General features: G+C 43.9%; 1 pseudogene; it reads left to right on the top strand.

Annotated features, from left to right (window-relative positions):
• The first annotated feature begins 20,123 nt into the window (after positions 1-20,123).
• On the top strand, positions 20,124-20,817 carry LOC132528692 (frizzled-3-like; annotated as a pseudogene).
• Positions 20,818-22,167: the final 1,350 nt, after the last annotated feature.

Below are 22,167 nucleotides of genomic sequence, written 5' to 3'. Positions count from 1 at the left end.
TATTGTGATGATCATTTCATAATACATGGAAATATTGAATCATTATGTAGCATACCTAAAACCAATATAATGCTATATGTTAATTATACCTCAATAAAAAAACAAAATTTGGAAAAAAAGGTACAAAGATACAGGTGAAATTAATTTTAATAACATATTTTATATAAAGCAATATAGTATAGATCATGTAATCAGTGTAAACATTATTAACGGGATACTTTATATTGTATTTCTCCTACTGTGTCTTCACAAGCCAGTGTGTATGCTATGCTAACAGCACATCTCACTCCGGACTGGCCACGTTTCAAGTGTTCAATGAGCCACATGGGGCTACTGGTTGGGATACTGGGCAGTACAGCTCTAGACGTGCTGGAGCTTGTGATTCCCCTAGAAATTTTCCACTTGTTCCCATTATCTCAATCTCCTGGCCTTCTTGTGCTGGGGTGACAAGGACACATCATGACTCTCAGGTGAGTCAGGAGCTTCCCTCGGAAGCGGTAGCCAAGGCAGGAAATTCTGTTCCCACTGCAGACACTGCCACCTGGTTTTAGGTGCTCAGTGAGACAACTTAGCCCTTGATAGTCTGGGGATCAAGAGATGAATAACAGGGCTTCCCTGGTGGCGCAGTGGTTGAGAGTCTGCCTGCCAATGCAGGGGACACGGGTTCATGCCCCGGTCCGGGAAGATCCCACATGCCGTGGAGCGGCTGGGCCCGTGAGCCATGGCTGCTGATCCTGCGTGTCCGGAGCCTGTGCTCCACAACAGGAGAGGCCACAACAGTGAGAGGCCCGCGTACCTCAAAAAAAAAAAAAAAGAGATAAACAACACACCATCCTGACTCTTCATGAATTCATAGTATAGTGGGTGGTCTATGTGCAAAATAATTACTGTTCACTGTCATAAGAGCTGTGATAAAAGTTCGTTAAAGTTGTTGATGAAACTTGAGAGAAGGGTGATATATGTAAGATAAAGTTTAAAAATGTAAATTCTATATATGATCATGGCTATTAAAATTCTCTTGGTTGCTAGAAATAGAAACCTTAAGCCCAAGGGTGCCTACTAAGCATGTTATATGAAGAATTTAGAGGAATCATGCAAATCAAGGAAATCCTAAATCCCAGTCAAGGATGCAGTCAGCTTTCGCAGACACACTGGAGCAGCGTTAAAGATTCAGGCAGATCTTTCTTATGTGTTCTGCTCAGCACGCATTTTTGATACTTGGCTTGCCCTGCAGTCCAGCTTTCTTTCTCTAGTTCACATGAAGGAATTCAGTCACTGGTAATGGCTCCAGAATGTGTCATCCAGACACAGAGAGCAGACAGGCTGATATTTCGATATCTTAATTCGAATTTGAAATTGGTGAGAAAAGACTTTGATTCAGCTTGAATCCAATAGAGCTTGAGTTAGGTAGCCAGGAGACAGGGCAATATCGTGTAAACGCGGCTTCCTCTTCTCCATGTAGATGGAGGAGAACAAAGTCCTTTTCCAGAAAAATAAGAGAAGGTGAGCGAATCAAGCAATAGATGTTCACTACATTCTTCCCCTTGACTTCCCAGCATACAGGCTTACACGCATGTGCAAACATACATGCACACATCCTTTTCCCTCATACATGCAAATAGGGCTCTACCTCGTGTGATTCACCAAATTCCTTTTCCCCTATGGGAGGTGAGCTGAAGTCCCATCTGGCAAGGAAATCTAACACGATGTTGACCCTCTCTTTTCCAGGCTCACAGTCTTTGGGGATTATCCCTTCTTCTACTCATTTTCTTTCTTTTTTTTTTTTTTTTTTAAGATTTTTTTGATGTGGACCATTTTTAAAGTCTTTATTGAATTTGTTACACTATTGCTTCTGTTTTATGTTTTGGGTTTTTTTGACCGCGAGGCATGTGGGATGTTAGCTCCCTGACCAGGGATCGAACCCACACCCCCTGCATTGGAAGAAGTCTTAACCACTGGACCACCAGGGAAGTCCCCTTCCACTCATTTTCTTTTGAAGGTGATTTAGAGGAACAAACGAGGCAACGGGAAATCCCAGGATGCCCAGACTCCTCTGGCCTCTCCCAGACGTGACATCTCCTAAGTGCCGTAACTCTACCGTTTTCTGATCAGGACACTAACTTTAGCTTTATGATGAACCGGCCAAGTTGACTGCTGCAGTTTGCAAGGTATATGATTATTTGATCCTCAGCTGCCTCAGATTTCTGGTGATGTCCATAAAAGGCCTTGTTTCACAGAGTCACATACTTTATGCTATTCTCTATCAATTTTTAGAATGGCTATCTTGGACTGGAGTTTGTATCTCTCATCTTGTACCATAAAGTCTAAAGAAGTAACTGAAACATGCTAAAATCCTATGAAATTACTGTTGAATCAAGTCCCAAGAGCAAATAGGCAACAGTTTCACTAATTATGTCACTATTTCATGGAAAAGATTGCCACCTTCCCAGACAAGGATAGGAAGGTGAGCATGTTACTGACCAGAGTTCTTGGCCTCCTCAATAAATAGAAATTGATCAGAGGCCAGAAAAGAAATTCAGGCAAGGCTTTATTGGGACCCCTGCTGCAGCAGAGGGGAGCGAGAACAAACACCAGGTTCCCTTGCTCACTAGCTGAGGGGGGGGCGCGAGCTTGCTCCTTATATGGGGTGAGGGTAGGGGTGTGTCCAGGGGTCGGGCTGGAGGGGTGGCTTAGGTGTTTTGCCCACCCTTTAGGTGGTGTCGTGTGCAGGGGACATGCGCCGTACCCTGCTTTTGTTCCCGTTCTTCAGAAATGGCACTTGGGTTTTTGGTCTTTTTGTATCTTGTTGTCCGTAATTCGCCCCAACCGTGCATGCATGCAGTTAAGTCCCTTATAGTTTCTTTGTATTTTGTTTCTCAAGGAGATGTTTGTCCAGGTGCAAGCACTGCAGCAAAGTGTCCCAGGTCCCAGGTCCCAGCCTGTCTCAAGCACATCCTCACTTCTCTCCTCACCACACTCCTTTTAAAATCCTGATAATTGAAAATCTCCACTGCTCGCAGCAACTTCTGCATTAGTTAAGCTTCGTTTGGTCAACAATAGCAGAGATGGACCATGGCTAGCTTAACTTAAAGAGGACATTTGTTGCTATGGCCATGCCTTGAGATGGACAGGGACCAGGGCAGATTCAGTGGTCCTAGTTGAAGGGATTCACGAGCCTTCACTCTGGAGGACTCTAACATAGCTCCGTTTAAAGGTGCTCAGGTGCTGCGTCTCTCAGTACAAGATTCAGACTCTTGGTAGGGATGATTAATGGCTTAGCTTGAGTCAGATGCCTACCTGTGGCCAGTGAAGCAGAATCACCTAGTACAGACATAGCTGAGGGGTCTGTTCATGTCGATCGGGTCCAGCTCCTGGGGAATGGGCAGTTGTGGTGAGGTCTACATAGACTTAAGAGTTAGATGAGCTTCACATGATTGTTGTTATTTCTCTTCTAAATCTTTACAAGAAACTTTTTGGCTTTTTCCTTCAATTTTCTAACTATAATGTATTTGCGAACACTATAGATATAATCCATTCTATCATTAAATGGAATTCCAAGCTTTCTTCCACTTTCTTTTTTCCTTTTTTTTTTTTTTTTTTTTTTTGCGGTACGCGGGCCTCTCACTGCTGTGGCCTCTCTGGTTGCGGAGCACAGGCTCCGGACGCGCAGGCCCAGCAGCCACAGCTCATGGGCCCAGCCGCTCCGCGGCATGTGGGATCCTCCCAGACCGGGGCACGAACCTGTGTCCCCTGCATCGGCAGGCGGACTCCCAACCACTGCGCCACCAGGGAAGCCCCCCACTTTCTTTTAAGCTTCAGCTTCTCCACTCATGTATTTACTTTATCTGTCTGTCCACAGGAAAATTTTGAGTAGTTTTTGCAAGAAAGGTATCTGAGTGATGGGATGTATGGTCATGTGTTTATCTATGATGTCATTCTTTGCCTTCTCTCATTAAAAAATTATTGTATGTAGATTTCTTTTCCCCAAAAACGTTCTGCAAAAAACTCTCATTATCTTCTGGAATTTAATATTGTGAAGGAAAAGTCTGAGCCAGCTGATTTTCCTTCTAGGAAACTAATTTCTCTGCCTGTGTACTACTTTGACTTTTTCCATTATCTTTGAAGGTATTTTTGTTGTTGTTGTTGTGGTAGTGGAGGGGAGGGATTGGGTTTTTTTGTTTGTTTGTTTGTTGCAGTACGCAGGCCTCTCACTGTTGTGGCCTCTCTCGTTGCAGAGCACAGGCTCCGGATGCGCAGGCTCAGCAGCCATGGCTCACGGACCCAGCCGTTCCGTGGCATGTGGGATCTTCCCGGACCGGGGCACGAACATCGGCAGGCGGACTCTCAACCACTGCGCCACCAGGGAAGCCCTGTTTTTGTTTTTTGATTAAAGGAAAACTAGGAAAGTTGGAACAGGTACATTAAGTCCCCCACATACGGACGAGTTGCATTCCCAGAGCGCATTCGTAAGTCCAATGTATTTTTAAGTCCAACAAAGTTAGCTTAGGTACCCAGTTAACACAACTGGCTATATAGTACTGTACTGTAATTGGTTTATAATACTTTTCACACAAATAATACATTAAAAAACAAATAAAAAGTAAAGAAAACATTGACTCTTACAGTACAGTACCTTGAAAAGTACAGTAGTACAGTACAACAGCTGGCATCCAGGGGCTGACATCAAGTGAACAGGAAAGAAGAGTTACTGACTGGAGGAGGGAGAGTACGTGGGAGATGGTAGAGCTGAAGGATTGTCAGCAACAGGAGACGGAGGGCGACCTGTGGTGTCCTCACGCCTGACGTGGATGGCACAGGTTCTGGTTCCTTGCTGGAACTAGATGCACATTTGCATCTTTGAAAGTTTGCAACTTCAAGGTTCATATGTAGGGGACTTACTGTATTAGGTTTTCCTTCCAGAAACCTACAGTAAGAATTTATATGAGTACTAAAAAGACACCATCAAAACTAAAACCCCGGACAATAAAACAGCTTTCCAAAATACTGAGCTCCAAGAAGTCTAGTCTGACAACTTCTACTTTCCCGATGGGCAGTGTGTACATGTGTACATGAATATCAGGGGAAGAGAAGGTGGGTGGAAGATGAGTGGTGGGGTGGCTAGGAGGTGTCAGGAGAGTTTACTGAGAAAAAATGTAAATGAAAGCTGACTTGAGATATAAGAAAGTATTTCCAAGCAATGTGGAAGGCCTTGTTGAGCTCGGAGGTCACACATCTGTAATGACCCTAATCTGCATGGTTACTGAATTTTCTCCAACAGTACTCAGAAGCCAAGGTATTGGACTGGAAGAAGCAGGCATTTGGGTGGATACAGGCTAGTATTTTTCTCAGTAGGTACGAGAAAAGGGCAAGCAGGTCCTCTCACAATAGTGAGAGGCCCATGTACCACAAAAAAAAAAAAAAAAAAGAATAAAGAAGGTTATTAAAAATATTATTGGGACAAGTAAATAATTGGAATATGAGTGGTTAGACTAGGTAAAATTATAGCCTCAATGTAAAATTTCTTGAATTTAATATCGGGACTGTGGTTACATAAAAGAATATCGTTATTCTTAGGAAACACACACAAATATCTTAAGGGGGGAAGGGGCATGGTGTCTGCAACTTGGGAGAATACATCTGTAACAAATATTGGAAAAAATCAGTATTCCTAAAAATCAATTCCTAAAAATCAATGCAAATAACCCAATAGAAAAGTGATCATATAATATATACAGTAAATAACAGAAAATATACAATGAAAAGATACTCAACTCTCTCATAAAGAAATACAAGTTAAAACAATAAGATACCATTTTTCACCCATAGAGTGGTAAAATCAAGAGAGTTTGGAAATAATATAAAGTGTTGACACTTAAACAGGAAACAGTAGAACTATAAAATGATACAGCTGCTTTTGAAGAACAATTCACCCACGACCCATATGTACCCAAAGGGGCAGGTACAGAAATGCTCACTGCAGTTGTGTTTAAAGTGAAAAACTTGAAACAACATAGATGTATATAGGAATATGGGTGGAAACTCAAGTCATTTCATTGAGTGACAAGTTGTGGAATAAAATTATATGTGCTATTAAAATCAATAACAATTAATGTACTACTAAATGATATAATTTTATGGATCTATCAATATATATCAAAATTATGTAAAATCAAGGAAAATGTTCTTACAGGATATGCCTCAAACAGGAACTCAGGATGGAGAGGGTGAGGTCTGATCAGTGAGGACATCAGCTTATCTGCAGTGTTTTTATTTATTTATTTATTTATTTTTGGCTGCATTGGGTGTTTGTTGTTGCGCGTGGGCTTTCTCTAGTCGTGGCGAGCAGGGGGTCTACTCTTTGTTGGGGTGCCGGCTTCTCATTGCGGTGGCTTCTCTTGCTGCAGAGCATGCGCTCTAGGTGCGCAGGCTTCAGTAGTTGTTGCATGCAGCCTCGGTAGTTGTGGCGCACGGGCTTAGTTGTTCCGTGGCATGTGGGATCTTCCTGGACCAGGGCTCGAACCCGTGTCCCCTGCATTGGCAGGCGGATTCTTAACCACTGCACCACCAGGGAAGCCCTATCTACAGTGTTTTAATTTTTGAAAAGGGAAATGTATTCCTATACTGCTTGTGTAATTAAGGATTACAAGTGTAATTAAGAATTTCATATATAATTGCACATTAACTTTAAAATGTAGGCAGCAGCCTTTACCTCCCCAAGATCATTTATAAATCAATTTTCGTTTCTGTTTCGTCTGTTAATAAGTCAGATACCACTTACTGGAGGATGGTCCCCTCTGTCATTCTAGCTTCTATTTTTACTCTTCCCTGGCACCTCTGGACCTTCTATTTAAATCTGTAATATTGTGATTTGGAAATTAAATTCAAGTGAGGACAAAACAAAGGTGCTTCTGAATTCAAGTAGCTTTGGTGTTTACCTTTCCCCTGTTCAATTGTGTGTGCACAAGAACCTCCTCTGTCTTAACCCTGTGAGGAAACCAGTGAGAAACCACATGAGGGTATCACTGCGGGGAGTCCACACAATGACACAGTTTGGCAGCTCTGTTCTTTGAGGACATTGTGAAATAATGATATTTCTCTTCCCAAGCCTGATGACTAGAAAATGTGAGTTTCACGTGGGACCTGCATCTCCCGAAGAATGGATGTGATGCCCTGTATAATTCTTTTTTTAAAAACATCTTTATTGGAGTATAATTGCTTTACAATGTTGTGTTAGTTTCTGCTGTATAACAAGGTGAATCAGCTATATGTATACATATATCCCCATATCCCCTCCCTCTTGCGTCTGCCTCCCACCATCCCTATCCCACCCCTCTAGGTGGTTGCAAAGCAATGAGCTGATCTCCTTGTGCTATGCGGCTGCTTCCCACTAGCCATCCATTTTACATTTGGTAGTGTATATGTCAATGTTACTCTCTCACTTCGTCCCAGCTTACCCTTCCCCCTCCCCGTGTCCTCAAGTCCATTCTCTACATCTGTGTCTTTATTCCTGTCCTGCCCCTAGCTTCATCAGAACCATTTTTTTTTTAGATTCCATATGTGTATACCCTGAGAAAACCATAATTCAAAAAGAGTCATGTACCACAATGTTCACTGCAGCACTATTTACAATAGCCAGGACATGGAAGCAACCTAAGTGTCCATCGACACATGAATGGATAAAGAAGATGTGGCACATATATACAATGGAATATTACTCAGCCATAAAAGAAAGAAAACTGAGTTATTTGTAGTGAGGTGGATGGACCTAGAGTCTTAACTTCACTTCATACAAAGTGAATTAAGTCAGAAGGAGAAAAACAAATACCATATACTAACACATATGTATGGAACCTGTATAATTCTTGATGGACTTAAAATATCCCTGAAAATTCTAAAATAGCATCATGGAATATGAGAATTCAGAGAGAACTTGCTGATTCTCAAGTTAAATCATCTTGACTGTCTTACTGTTGTTGCTTGTTCATATGTTTGTTTTTAATGGAGAAACCGAGGTCCAGAAGAAGGAGGTGATGTCTCAAAGTCACAGAATATTTGAGCACAGTTGAGGGCAGATCCCAGCCCTAATCACCTCCTACAACATGACCATGGCATTTGTGTGGCATGACGTATGTCATGCACCCATTTTGTAAATTAGACGATGGAGTGAATGGAGGAAAGGAAGTTTCCTGCTTTCTGTTATTATAACTGCCCCACAGGCTATAACAGTATGACATAGTCTAGTTACAGCAGGCATTTCTCCCATGGACATTGCCCACTTAGGAGAGTGGGGCCGGTCTAGATTGCCAATATTTGTGACCTGTATCAGGAGGGGCTGATGGCAGGAGACCCTAATGAAAACTGCCAAGATAAGGCATTATCTTCACTGTCAAGCATAGAATTACAAGTAGTGTTTTTCTGGTCATCAATTACTTATACAGTTTTCCCCAGTCATTCAGAAACTTGGTCCTCTACCTCACCAAGGGACAGGGGAGACTCAGAGCGAGGAACGAATGTTTTTCTGTTCTCACGTGCTTGAGTTTTGCTGCTGTACTCCTCATTCTGAAGGACAAAGTGTGCTAATGACCAAACTTTAAGAGCTGATTCAAGTCTGATGTGTTCCGTCTCACCATTAAAAAAAAAAAAAAATTGAAGCGCTACAGCCAGGTCCAAAAAGGGAGCTATACACTACCATATGATCCTGCAACCCCACTCCTGGGCATATACCTGGAGAAAAGCATGGTCCAAAAGGATACATGCACCCCAGTGTTCATAGCAGCACTGTTTACAATAGCCAAGACATGGAAACAACCTAAATGTCCATCAACAGAAGAATGGATGTGGTATATATATATACAATGGAATATTACTCAGCCATTAAAAAAGAATGAAATAACGCCATCTTCAGCAACATGAGATGGACCTAGAGATTGTCATACTGAGTGAAGTAAGTCAGACAGAGAAAGAGAAATATCATATGATGTCACTTATATGCAGAAGCTAAGAAGAAATGATACAAATGAATTTATTTACAAAACGGAAACAGACTCACAGACTTAGAGAACAAACTTATGGTTACCAGTGGGGAAGGGGGGGAGGAGGGATAGTTAGGGAGTTGGAGACTGACATATACACACTGTTATGTTTAAAATGGATAACCAACAAGGACCTACTGCATAGCACAGGGAACTCTGCTCAATATTCTGTAACAACCTAATTGGGAAAAGAATTTGAAAAAGAATAGATACATGTATATGTATAATTGAATCACTTTGTTGTACATCTGAAACTAACACAACATTGTTAATCAACTAATCTAATACAAAATAAAAAGTTAAAAAATAAAATAAAACAGTGTGTCAGAAGTTAAGATTAAAACAAAACAAAACAAAAAGGTAACCATACAGGTATAGGTGTGGGCAATGCAACTGAAAGTTAGCCACTGTCCAGCTGTCTGTACATTTAACGAGTGAACATGTGATTGGATTCTGAAGACACCCACATGGTGTGAAAGTGCTGTGGAGTGTGTGTGGTCTGGAAACAGAAAGACCAATGTGCTGACATTTACTGACATATCTGACATTTACTCACTGCTCACCTTTGGTTTTCTAATCTATAGAAGGGCAATAACACAAGGTCACTGCCAATCCTTGGTGAGCTGAAGAAAAGTGATTAGGATGGGAAGAGGACCAAAACCCACCTTGCAGGTTCCTTTAGGAATCAGGTAGGGTGACTTATTTAAAGGACCTAGTGCTTAAGATTTTCATTACGTGGTTAGGACAAGTTATGGTGAAGAGTCCAGTAGAAGCACACAGGCTTGAAGTCAAGTTTCACTTAGGTATGTATCAGATATTTAGATTTTCATTTAGGTCATTTACTTAGTTGTATGACCTTCAGCAAATTCCTGCCCCTCTGAGACTCCTCATGGGAAAATGGGGATTAAAGACCAATCTTATGGTACTGTTTAAGGTCCTACTGCAGCTGCATTGAAAGAGACACGGTTCACTAAGTCTGTGAGTCTATTTCTGTTTTGTAAATAAGTTCATTTGTATCATTTCTTTTTAGATTCTGCATGTAAGCGATATCATATGATATTTCTCTTTCTCTGACACTTCACTCAGTATGACAATCTCTAGATCCATCCATGTTGCTGCAAATGGCATTATTTCATTCTTTTTAATGGGTGAGTAATATTCCATTGTATATATGTACTGTGGGGAGGGGTGGCGGGAAGGGATAGTCAGGGAGTATGGGATTGACATGTACACACTGCTATATTTAACAGGGATAACCAACAAGGACCTACTGTATAGCACAGGGAACTCTGCTCAGTGTTATATGGCAGCCTGGATGGGAGGGGAGTTTGGGGGAGAATGGATACATGTATATGTACGGCTGAGTCGCTTTGCTGGGTACCTGAAAAAACATTGTTAATCGGCTATACTCCAATATAAAATAAAAGGTTAAAAACAATAGAAACACAGTTCAAAACAAGAAAGGAAATTGTCTACTCTCCCTACCATATTTTAATCACATCTCCTTAATGCTATTCATCCAAAAATTTATTAATCTGATTGATATTGTTTGAATGTCTTCTAAGTGCCAAGCCCTATTCTGGGTTTGGGGGACAGATCTGTTTATAGGAAGTAATCTTGCCTTTAAGGAGGTTTATATTCCAGCAGGCAATACAGAAAGCTGAGGTGTTGATGAGACATTCTATTGGAGTCATCACGACCATCTCTTTCACTAGATAGAGTGCTCCTGGAAGGCAGGGACCGTCCAAGCTTTTTCATCTCTATGTCTTCAGTGCCTACCCCAGAGTGAGCAAATAGTATCTAATTGCTGAATTAATAAATATAGGTAATTCTGGACTTATGCCAATAATTGGGCCATATCTTGACCCTGCAATCCCACTCCTGGGCATATATCCAGAGAAAACGATGGCCTGAAAGGATCCATGCACCCCACTGCTCATTGCAGCACGATTTACAATAGCCAAGACATGGAAGCAACCTAAATGTCCATCAGCAGAGGAATGGATGAAGAAGATGTGGTACAGATCTACAATGGAATACTACTCAGCCATAAAAAAGAACAAAATAATGCCATTTGCAGCAACGTGGATGGACCTAGAAATTGTCATACTGAGTGAAGTAAGTTAGACAGAGAAAGAGAAATATCATATGATATCCCTTATATGCGGATCTAAAAAGAAATGATACAAGTGAACTTATTTACAAAACAGAAACAGACTTGCAGACTTAGAGAATGAACTTATGGTTACTGGGGGGATGGGTGGGGGGAAGGGAAAAAGAAAAAGAATTGGGCCATATCTTCCTAGCTAACTGAGCTATTGAGATCTTAAATGAGCCCAGAATTTTGGAACCTAAAAGAACCTCAAAAATCAAGGAGTCCAGTCCCTCATCTATAATTTCAGTTTCTTCTACAATATTCCTACAGTTGATTTCATGAAAACGGGTAAGAGTTCCTAGGAATGGAGGTATCATGAGAAAATAAGATGATGTTATTTTTGCTAAATTTTAGATGTGGTAGAGATGGAGATTTAAGAACCACGGGCTCCAAGGAAGCCTGTGACCCGTCTCAAGCTGACATCTATTGGTGGTGTTCCTGTCCTTCATTAGTACAGATAATGTGACGTGCAATTCAGACTCTGTTACAATGAGCACTACGGCAACCGGAATTTTTGCCTAATGAAACAATTGCCGAGCTTCAACCCACAGCCCTCTGATTCCACACACCAGTCATCCCAGCAAACTCAAATAAAAGAATCCGGACAGTTCATTGAAATTCACTGTGATCCTATTTGTCTCAGAATTCAAACCACATTAAGTGGGGATGTGCGACAGTTCATTTGGGCTCCTTTGCTTTTGGTTTGCTGTGCGAATCAGGAATGGATACCAGGGCAATATTTAACCCAGTTGAACATGAGTAAATACACGGAAACGACATCCAAGTCCTCTTCAAACCGCTTTGGCAACGGTGAGATTGAGGACAAGTCATGAAAGTGCTAAACACAAATAATTTCAATTCTTTTAAATGCTTGCTGCTTTCAGAGCTCAGCTACTCAATATTTCTCCCATAGCATCCGCATCACAAGAAATTAATATACGTCCTATGGTTGAATTTTTTCAAGTCTTTCCCATTTTCTCACTACCTCCTGTTCAGGGACCATGTGAAGCTTTGCGATATGAAGCCTCAGGGGAGCTTGGGAGGGCCTCTGGGATTATGGAATCTGTGCTGTTAATGCCTCGCATGAGAAGATGAGTTGTTAGGTCCCCATTTCACAGGGACAAAGCCAGATGGCAGAAATTAAGATTTGGGGATTCAGAGAACAGCAACACATGTTTATGCTCTTGAGAATAAGCTTGGGAACATCTGGCAAGGACATGCAATGCATCTTTAGGGGCCAGGGTTATCCTATGCACTAGAATGCAGAAGGGCAACGTGGACGCTCTGGAGACGCAAGCTTGGGTTTGTATCGCAGCTCTGCTCCCTAGAAGTGTGTCCCCTTAGCCTACAGACCTCCCCTGATTGCCTCCCTGTAAGATCACCTGTAAAAGGGAGGAAACTCCAAACTCCCAGGATGTGGGAGGATTGCTGGGAAAAGATGGGCTAATGCATCCACAGCAGCCAGCTTGGTGCCTGACGCAGACTCCTACTCACTGTGATTCTCTTCCCCCTCAAGGAGCACTTGGGTTTACCCATGTGCACACAGAGTCCCTGGAAACAGTACATTCAAGCGACCAGTCTGGGGGCCCTTTAAAAAAAGAAGCATCTACAGGAACAGTTATGGGAATGATTGATTAACTTTAACCAGTACAATTCATTATGAAGGCCAGGAGGGAAGATATTCCCGTGACAAATTGCTCGGCTGTTTTGTTTTTTTTTCTGTCTTTACATGAACACATTTGTCAGCACAAGAGGTGGAGAGAAAAATAAACGAAAGAAGTTCTAATGTCAAAGAGACCTCTGATTGATTTAGTTCTGCATGACTTTCTCATTCAGAATGAGACAAGGTAGTCTCTACGTATGAGGCTAGCCCTTCTCCAGGACAGGAGAATGGCCAGGTAACCTCAGGAGGTGTCTCCGGAGTATCGTCCGCCCAGCCCTCAGCTTCTGTTCCCCCCCAACCTCTTTTTTTAGCAGGGATGCTGGAAGAAAAGAGGGAGGGGGCAAAGATAAATGAAAGTAGTATTTCCTTCTTTGACGATGGCCTGAGTGTATGATGGCTAAGAACTTCAGCTTCAAAGTTGGAGAAATCTGGATTTGAATCAAGTCCAAGTTCAAAGTTGGTAGCTGTGTAACTTCGGATCTATTTACAAATCGCTCTGAGCCTCAGTTTCTGCATTTATAAAATGGGCATAACAATACTTGCTTATTAAAGATGGGGTAAATACTGAGTGAGACAAATGACATGTATCGATGTCTGATATTCTATTCTATTCTTCTTCGGCTTCTTTGTATATCGTATGTATCCCCACTCAATTATAATTAGGATAGGAAAACTGTGTGTTTTGTTCACCCCTGTATTCTCAGCATCTAGGACTCTGTCTAGCACATAGCTGGCACTTTATTAAGATTGATTAGATGAATAAAGAGTTTAGCCCAGTGTCGTTATATAGTAAGATCTCAAGGTACGATGGCTTTCAAACGTGCAGTGAAGGGGTGAAGGAATCTTTGAGATCTGAGAAGCCAACTTAGATTTTGCTTTGAAAGGCAGCATAGCAGAGTCAACAAGAATGTGAACTCTGATTCCACAACACCTGGGTTTAAATTCCACATCCCCACTTTTTAACCTTGGGTGAGTTACCTGACCCCTCTGGGCCTCTGTCTCCTCAACTGTATAACTGGGTTGGCAATAACAATAGTACCCACTTCAAAGGATGGTGGTGCACACGAGTGTGATGCTTGGCTCATTGTAAGAGTCTACTGTTCTTAGTTGGCCGTGGATGGAGTGAGCTGACACGAAGAAGGGGCATAACACAGCTGGAATCATCAAATCCCATGGGTCTTGAATGAGCGTCAGAAGTCACGGCCAACTAGACTTTCAGAGGTGAGACCTGGGGCCTGGGCTGGTGTCAGGCCTGTGTATCCCATCCTGGGACTGAGGTTCACCGCAGTTCCAGTCCCGTGGCAGGTCTGGGGAGGGTCCTTCCCTGTGGACGAGGCCTCCTTAAAGGCACAGGGTCTCGCACTGGGGTGGGCACCACGGAGAGCACAAGGTGATTCTCACTCCCAAGGAGGGCTTCTTTGAAAGCTCTTGTCACCTAGCTCGCCACCCCGCACTCCGGGACTAAGAGCCTTTTATTACAAGATCCCAGGACACCTTTCCCCTTCCACGCACATGTGCCACGGGGGTGAAGACTTGCTCCATGTGTGTCTCTCCTGACAGACTCAGATCATGAGGCCAGGACCTGTGTCTGACTGTTCCCTCCTCTAGGCCCAGCAGCCGGCACTGTCCCTGGCACATCATATGGTTTCAATAAACAGTCTGTAGAAGGAAGGAAGAAAGGAAAGAAGGAGGGAGGGAGGGAGGGAATCAGTTTATAGGCAAACAAGGAAAGTCTAGGAACACGCAACATGTTTGGCTGAATTACACTTCCTGGGCCACAAATGTGCCTCTTTGCTCTCTCTCTCTCTCTCTCTCTCTCTCTCTCTCTCTCTCTCTCTCTCTCTCTAATTCAATCCCTGCTGCTTGCATTTCAGTAATAAAACACTTCGGGTATAACCTATGCACCCGGATTTCCCACGCAGACTCAGACACACAGGAGGTGGGTGCACTTGGGTCAGGACGCCCCACGGAAGAGCCCCAGCTGTGACCACAGGCATTTGCAGACCCTGCACGAGGTTGGCTCCCACCTGACGGTGCCCTTCAGACCCACACAGAACATCCTCGTGCCCAAAGGTCTGGGGCCACTCTGAGGGGAGATAGGGAACCAGGCCGCGAGGAGCCAGAGCCCGAGCCTCAGGAAGCCTGGCACGTAGCTTGCAGCGAGCACTGCAGACAGTGATTTATTTCAGAGGGATGTGTTTGCCTTCCAGCCGCACAGCCAGGGAAGCTTCTCTTCTCCACTGGCCAAGCACACAGACCCTCACACATACACCCACACATTCACACAAACATAAACACGCTCTCTCACACCCATACACGGAAACCCACACAAGCCTTGGGTATACTAACACGCTCACACGCATACTTACAACCACATGCGGTGCACACGTTAATCATCCTGGCCAAAGTGAGAGAAGAGAAAACATGAAGCCGTGTCCTGGCCTTTCACTTCCGCCCTCACGTGTGTGGCCCTCCTTGCTGAGCTCTGAGCCCCTCCCATTAGGGAGCTGCTGATGCTGACAGGCCCAGCTGGGCCTTGCGCGCCTTCCCAGTTGACCAGGTCTCCCTTGGCCAGGTCTCCCCAGTTGCTGGCTGCAGAATTCCCCACACCAGCCCCTTCGGACCATCCCTTTTCATCCCTCTGTCTTTTTTTTTTTTTTTTTATAATAGTCATGAGCATTTATTGAGCTTTTTTTTTTTTAATATTGTTTTTTATTTTTTTTCTTATTGGGGTATAGTTGCTTTACAATGTTGTGTTAGTTTCTGCCGTACAACGAAGTGAATCAGCTATACGTATACATCTATCCCCTCCCTCTTGGACCTCCCTCCCACCTCGCCCCCATCCCACCCATCTAGGTCATCACAGAGCACGGAGCTGAGCTCCCTGTGCTATACAGCAGGTTCCCACTAGCTGTCTGTTTTACACATGGTAGCGTGTATATGTCGATCCCAATCTCTCAATTCATCCCCCTCCCCGCCATGTCCATACATCTGTTCCCTAAGTCTGCGTCTCTGTTCTTGCCCTGCAAACAGGTTCATCTGTACCATTTTTCTAGATTCCATATACATTCGTTAATATATGATATTTGTTTTTCTCTTTCTGACTTACTTCACTCTGTTTGACAATCTCTAGGTTCATCCACGTCTCTACAAATGACCCAGTTTTGTTCCTTTTTATGGTTGAGTACTATTCCATTGTATATATGTACCACATCTTCTTTATCCATTAGAGAAATGCAGATCAAAACTACAATGAGGTATCACCTCACACCAGTCAGAATGGCCATCATCAAGAAGTCTACAAACAGTAAATGCTGAAGAGGGTGTGGAGAAAAGGCAACCCTCTTGCACTGTTGGTAGGAAGGTAAATTGATACAGCCACTATGGAGAAAAGTACGGAGGTTCCTTAAAAAACTAAAAATAGAATTACCATATGACCCAGCAAACCCACCACTGGGCATATGCCCTGAGAAAACCCTAATTCAAAATGACACATGCACCCCAATATTCGCTGCAGCACTATTTACAATAGCCAGGACATGGAAGCAACCTAACTGCCCATCACCTCTCTGTCTTTCCCAGCAAGTGATAAACTCCCTGGCCTCCCTGTCCCCTCCAGCTCTTCTGCCCACCCACCACCACCACCCCCCCGCCCCCGTCCCAGCAGGAGATGGGCTGCAGGGCCTGGGGGAAGGAAGGAAGCGCACACACGGGCCTCAGAGTCGACCGACACAGGTCTGGTTCTTGCCTGCTTGCTTTCTGTCTGTGCAGATTTGGGCAGGTCTGTCAGCCTGTCCTGATCTTGAATTTCCTCATCTGCAGACCATGACCCCTTGAATCTGGGATCAGTAAGTAAATGAGATAAGGAGCAGGACAGACACAGCGGGCGCGCTGTACCTGTTCATGTCTTCACTCTGCTCTCTCTTCGCCAGGTGAAGCCCTCCATCTGCACCTGGGTCCCTCTCCTTCAAAACACGAACCTTTCTGTCTGCTTGGGCTTCTCTCCCTTGACCTGTAACCAGGCCATAATCTTCTGCTTCCTAAAGAAAGCCTCCCTTGGGCTTCCCTGGTGGCGCAGTGGTTGGGAGTCCGCCTGCCGATGCGGGGGACATGGGTTCGTGCCCCGGTCCGGGAAGATCCCACGTGCCGCGGAGCGGCTGGGCCCGTGAGCCATGGCCGCTGAGCCTGCGCGTCCGGAGCCTGTGCTCCGCAACGGGAGAGGCCACAACAGTGAGAGGCCCGTGTACCGCAAAAAAAGAAAAGAAAAGAAAAGAAAGCCTCCCTTGATGACGCCTCCTCCATCACCCACCCCCTTCTCATCATTTACTCTACAGTAATTTCCCTGCATATGAACAAGTTCCATTCTGAGAGCGCGCTTGTAAGTGCAATTTGTTTGTTAAGTCCAACAAAGTTAGCCTAGGTACACAGCTAACACAATTGGCTATATAGTACTGTACTGTAGTGGGTTTATAATACTTTTCACACGAGTATATTATGTCTGCTGAAATAAACATAGATACTAGGGATCCAAAGAAATCATAAAGACCACACATAATACTGAACTTGGTTTTAACAAACGTGGTCACAGTGAAGTAATTGGATTAAAAAATGGTAACTGAGTTTTACCTATCAACCCAATATCTCTAATATCTAATGTACATACCTATTCAAAATTCTTCAGAGTGAAATTATTTTATGGGCTTGAAATATAATTTTTAATGTCTTTATTGAATTTGTTACAATATTGCTTCTGTTTTATGTTTTGGTTTTCTGGCCACAAGGCATGTGGGATTTTAGCTCCTGGACCAGGGATTGAACCCACAACCCCTGCATTGGAAGGTGAAGTCTTAACCATTGGACCACCAGGGAAGTCCTGAAATATTTTATTCTAAGGTTGCATATTCCAAGAAGCTCTGCACTAGTACCAAAGAAATTAACACTTCTATTTTTTACTGGTACGGTACTACTGTACTCTATACATTACTGTACAGTAAAGTACACAAAAGCACAACCACTTGTAGAGGATGCAGGCACGTGACAATGTATGCCAGACACGTGAACTAACTTAGGTGGTTGGACACGCAAATGCACGTTCACATCTTTTTTTTTTTTTTTTTTTTTTTTTTTTGCGGTGCGCGGGCCTCTCACTGTTGTGGCCCCTCCCGTTGCGGAGCACAGGCTCCGGACACGCAGGCTCAGCGGCCATGGCTCACGGGTCCAGCCGCTCTGCGGCATGTGAGATCTTCCCAGACCGGGACACAAACCCGTGTCCCCTGCATCGGCAGGTGGACTCTCAACCACTGCGCCACCAGGGAAGCCCACGTTCACATCTTTGAAAGTTTGCAACTTGAAGGTTCGTATGTAGGGGACTTACTGTATTAATACAATATTTACAATATTGCTCTTCAGCTCCTGCTTCCTCCTCTCCTGCACATCACAATGAGCTGTCCACCTACTCCACCTCCAGTCTCTTTAAATGACAGTTGCTCATGGCTTCCCTGGGGTCTGCTGTGCCCAATTCAATTGTATCCCCTCCAGGCCTCCTGGTGCTGGTACCAGCACCGACCCTTCAGCTGGGGGTAAGGGTGGAGTAGTGGATGGCCAGAGCAGAGGCCTGACTTCCAATCCCAGCTCAGCCACTCACCAGCTGTGCCACCTTGGGTCACTCACATTCCCTCTCCAGGCCTCAGTTTCATCATCTGTGAAATGGGGCCCCAAGAAGCACCTGCCATACTGGGCAGTGGTTTTGAGAGCTACATGAGGTAATGCACGCTGGGTGTTTCCCATGTAACAAGCGCTCGATCATCATTATCTCTTATTTTGACCCTTGAAATCTTCCCCTCCCCAGAACCTTGAACCTCCGACCTCCCTTGGTCCTCCTCATCGTGTCTTTTTTTTATCCTTTCTAGCCACACTCGCACTACTGATTCCTAACAATAATTTTGTGTCCAGGATGTAATGAATCTTCAGGGAATTTCAAAAACTGCTACAAGTTGAAGTCAATTTTGAGACAGCAAAGCAACAGTGTCTGTGTGGGTTGAAGTGCGGTGGCTGGTTCCAGCCAGGAACTCCAAAGTTTTCCTGATTTTGGAGACGGGTATATTTTTCACATAACACACTATCACTTCTATGTGACGTCATATGTACCTTCTCCCTCTTCTTTCCATTACAAGGAGTAGTGAAGACATAAACCAATTCCAGGTACAGCAAAACCTCAAAAATTCAGGCTCACCCTGGAGAAAGCCAAGGGCAGCTATGGCCAAGCCTGAATTCTAGAGGAAGGAAGTGGTGTATGCTTTTTAAAAAGGTACATCCAATATTAACCAAGTATTGACTTTTGCTAGTACCTGGGGGGAGGACTCTCAATTAATGTAGGATTAAAATGACGTACAATGGCATATTGCAATTGATTTGTCCTCTTAGGGAGAATAAACATTTTCTTCTACAAGATTAGTTATATTGGTCCGTGCGTGCTCGCAGGCGGTCCTCGTTCTCTCCATGTACGTGACGGACCCGCGGCCACCCCCGGCCGGCGCTGCAGGCCCCCAGGAGCCTGGCCCCGAGGTGTGAGATATTTCAGTCAAAGGAAGAAATAGCTCTTCTCCTAAGATGGAATCTGTGGTTTGCGAATGTGGTTGATCAACTTGATATGTGGGCCAGGTGGTGCCCTATGTGATAAAATGAAAAGAAGAGGCAAGATGACGTCATTTTCCCATATTGTGAAACCAAAAACAAATGCCTTTTGTGAGACCAAGCTAACAGACCTCTGACGCTGCGAAGAGTATCTGTTTGAAGAACTTAACAGTAAGATAGAAGTACTTTCAAGCTGAGGCCTGCAAGTGTATAAAGATCTAAAATACATATTGAGGAGGCCTGATCATCTGAATCTCATTCAGTCGAGGAAGCATGGCTATGAGTTGGGTCGTCTTCATTCTGTGGCCCTTGACTTTGTGTGTGGGGCATATAGGTGGACACAGTTTGTTTTCTTGTGAACCTATTACCTTCAGGATGTGCCAAGATTTGCCTCATAATACCACCTGCATGCCTAATCTTCTGAACATTATGACCAACAGACAGCAGCTTTAGCGATGAAGCCATTCCACCCTGGGGTGAATTGGGATTGTTCTCGAGATTTCCGGCCATTTGTGCACTCTATGCTTCTATTTGTATGGAATACGGACACGTCACACTTCCCTGCCCTAGGCTCTGTCAGAGGGCTTACAGAGAGTGTTTGAAGCTCATGGAGATGTTGGGTGTTCCTTGGCCTGAAGATATGGAATGCAGTAGGTTCCCAGATTGTGATGAGCCGTATCCTCGACTTGTGGATGTGAATTTAGCTGGAGATCCTACTGAAGGAGCCCCAGTGGCAGTGCAGAGGGACTATGGTGTTCGGTGTCCCCGAGAGTTGAAAATTGATCCTGATCTTGGCTATTCTTTTTCACACGTGTGTGATTGTTCACCTCCTTGTCCAAATATATACTTTAGGAGAGAAGAACTTTCATTTGCTCCATATTTCATAGGATTGATTTCAATCATTTGCCTCTCTGCCACATTATTTACTTTTTTAACTTTTTTGATTGATGTCACTAGATTCCATTATCCTGAAAGACCTATTATATTTTAGGCAGTCTGTACATGATGGTATCATTAATTTTCTTTATTGTGTTTTTGCTTGAGGACCGAGTAGCCTGCAATGCATCTAGCCCTGCACAGTATAAGGCTTCCACAGTGACACAAGGATCTCATAATGAAGCCTGTACCATGCTTTTAATGGTACTCTATTTTTTTTACTATGGCTGGCAGCATTTGGTGGGTAATTCTTACCATCACGTGGTTCTTGGTAGCTGTGCCAAAGTGAGATAGTGAAGCTATTGAGAAGAAAGCATTGCTATTTCACGCCAGTGCCGTGGGGCGTCCCTGGGACTCCAACTATCATCCTTTTAGCGATGAGTAAAATTGAAAGTGACAATATAAAAAAAAAAAGATTGGGGCTTCCCTGGTGGCGCAGTGGTTGAGTCCGCCTGCCGATGCAGGGGACACGGGTTCGTGCCCCGGTCCAGGAGGATCCCACATACCGCGGAGCGGTTGGGCCCGTGAGCCATGGCCACTGAGCCTTGCACGTCCGGAGCCTGTGCTCTGCAACGGGAGAGGCCACAACAGTGAGAGGCCTGCGTACCGCAAAAAAAAAAAAAAAAAAAAAATTACTTATATTGTTTTCTTAATTCATTTTTTCAGAATACTTAGGCAAAATTCAATCCAGGTCCAGTCCATCTGTATGCAAACTTTGGATTTGTGGGTCTGAATTAATATTTTATCATAAAACTAAAAAGCATTCTCATACCCAGCATGGTATAGTCTCTCTAACATTCTTTCTGTGTTTAGGTGTCAAGATATTAATTGCTTTTGCCAAAGTGCCGTGACTCACGTTTAATCACTTTTCTTTAATGACTCAAGCTGGGAACTCAGTGACGTTTGTGAGTGGCAGGATGACATAAAAGAAGCTGGGTGAATTCTCTCTTCACCATCCTCCATGGTATGATTTCACTAGCTCAGGCTTCTGCCCAAGTAAGCTATCATTCATTTACTTCATGGCGAGGAATGCCTAACGTCTCAGGGTTGAAAAAATTATGTCAGTGTTGTGCTTACACAAGAACAGATGACGGGACAAATGGAGCAGAATAAAAAGTCCAGAAAACCATATATACTTTCAACAGACTAATGTCAAAGGGGGAAAGATGAATTTTCTAATAAATAGCACCGGTCAGTGGATATACAAATGGGAAAGAAACGTATCTTAACCCCCTACCTCATAGCAGGTATAAATATCAATTCCAAAAAGAGTACATTATTTTTTAAAAATATATTTATTTATTTATTTTTGGCTGTGTTGGGTCTTCGTTGCTGCGTGCGGGGGCTACTCTTCATTGCAGTACGTGGGCTTCTCATTGCGGTGGCTTCTCTTGTTGCGGAGCACGGGCTCTAGGCCTGTGGGCTTCAGTAGTTGTGGCTCGAGGGTTCTAGAGCGCAGGCTCAGTAGTTGTGGCACACGGGCTTAGTTGCTCCGTGGCATGTGGGATCTTCCCGGACCAGGGCTCGAACCCGTGTCCCCTGCATTGGCAGGCAGATTCTCCACCACTGTGCCAGGGAAGTCCCCCCAAGAAGAGCACATTATTAATAATGCCATTTGCTGCAACATGGATGGACCTAGAGATTGTCATACAGAAGAGAGAAGAGATTGTTTCTCTCCGAAGTCAGACTGAGAAAGAGAAACATCGTATGATATCGCTTACATGCGGAGTCTAAAAAGAAATGATGCA

The sequence above is a fragment of the Lagenorhynchus albirostris genome, chromosome 1 (assembly GCF_949774975.1).
Source record: "Lagenorhynchus albirostris chromosome 1, mLagAlb1.1, whole genome shotgun sequence".
NCBI classification, from domain to species: Eukaryota; Metazoa; Chordata; class Mammalia; order Artiodactyla; family Delphinidae; genus Lagenorhynchus; species Lagenorhynchus albirostris.
Note: the sequence above shows the minus strand (reverse complement) of the source record. Positions and strands in the feature narration are given on the sequence as shown.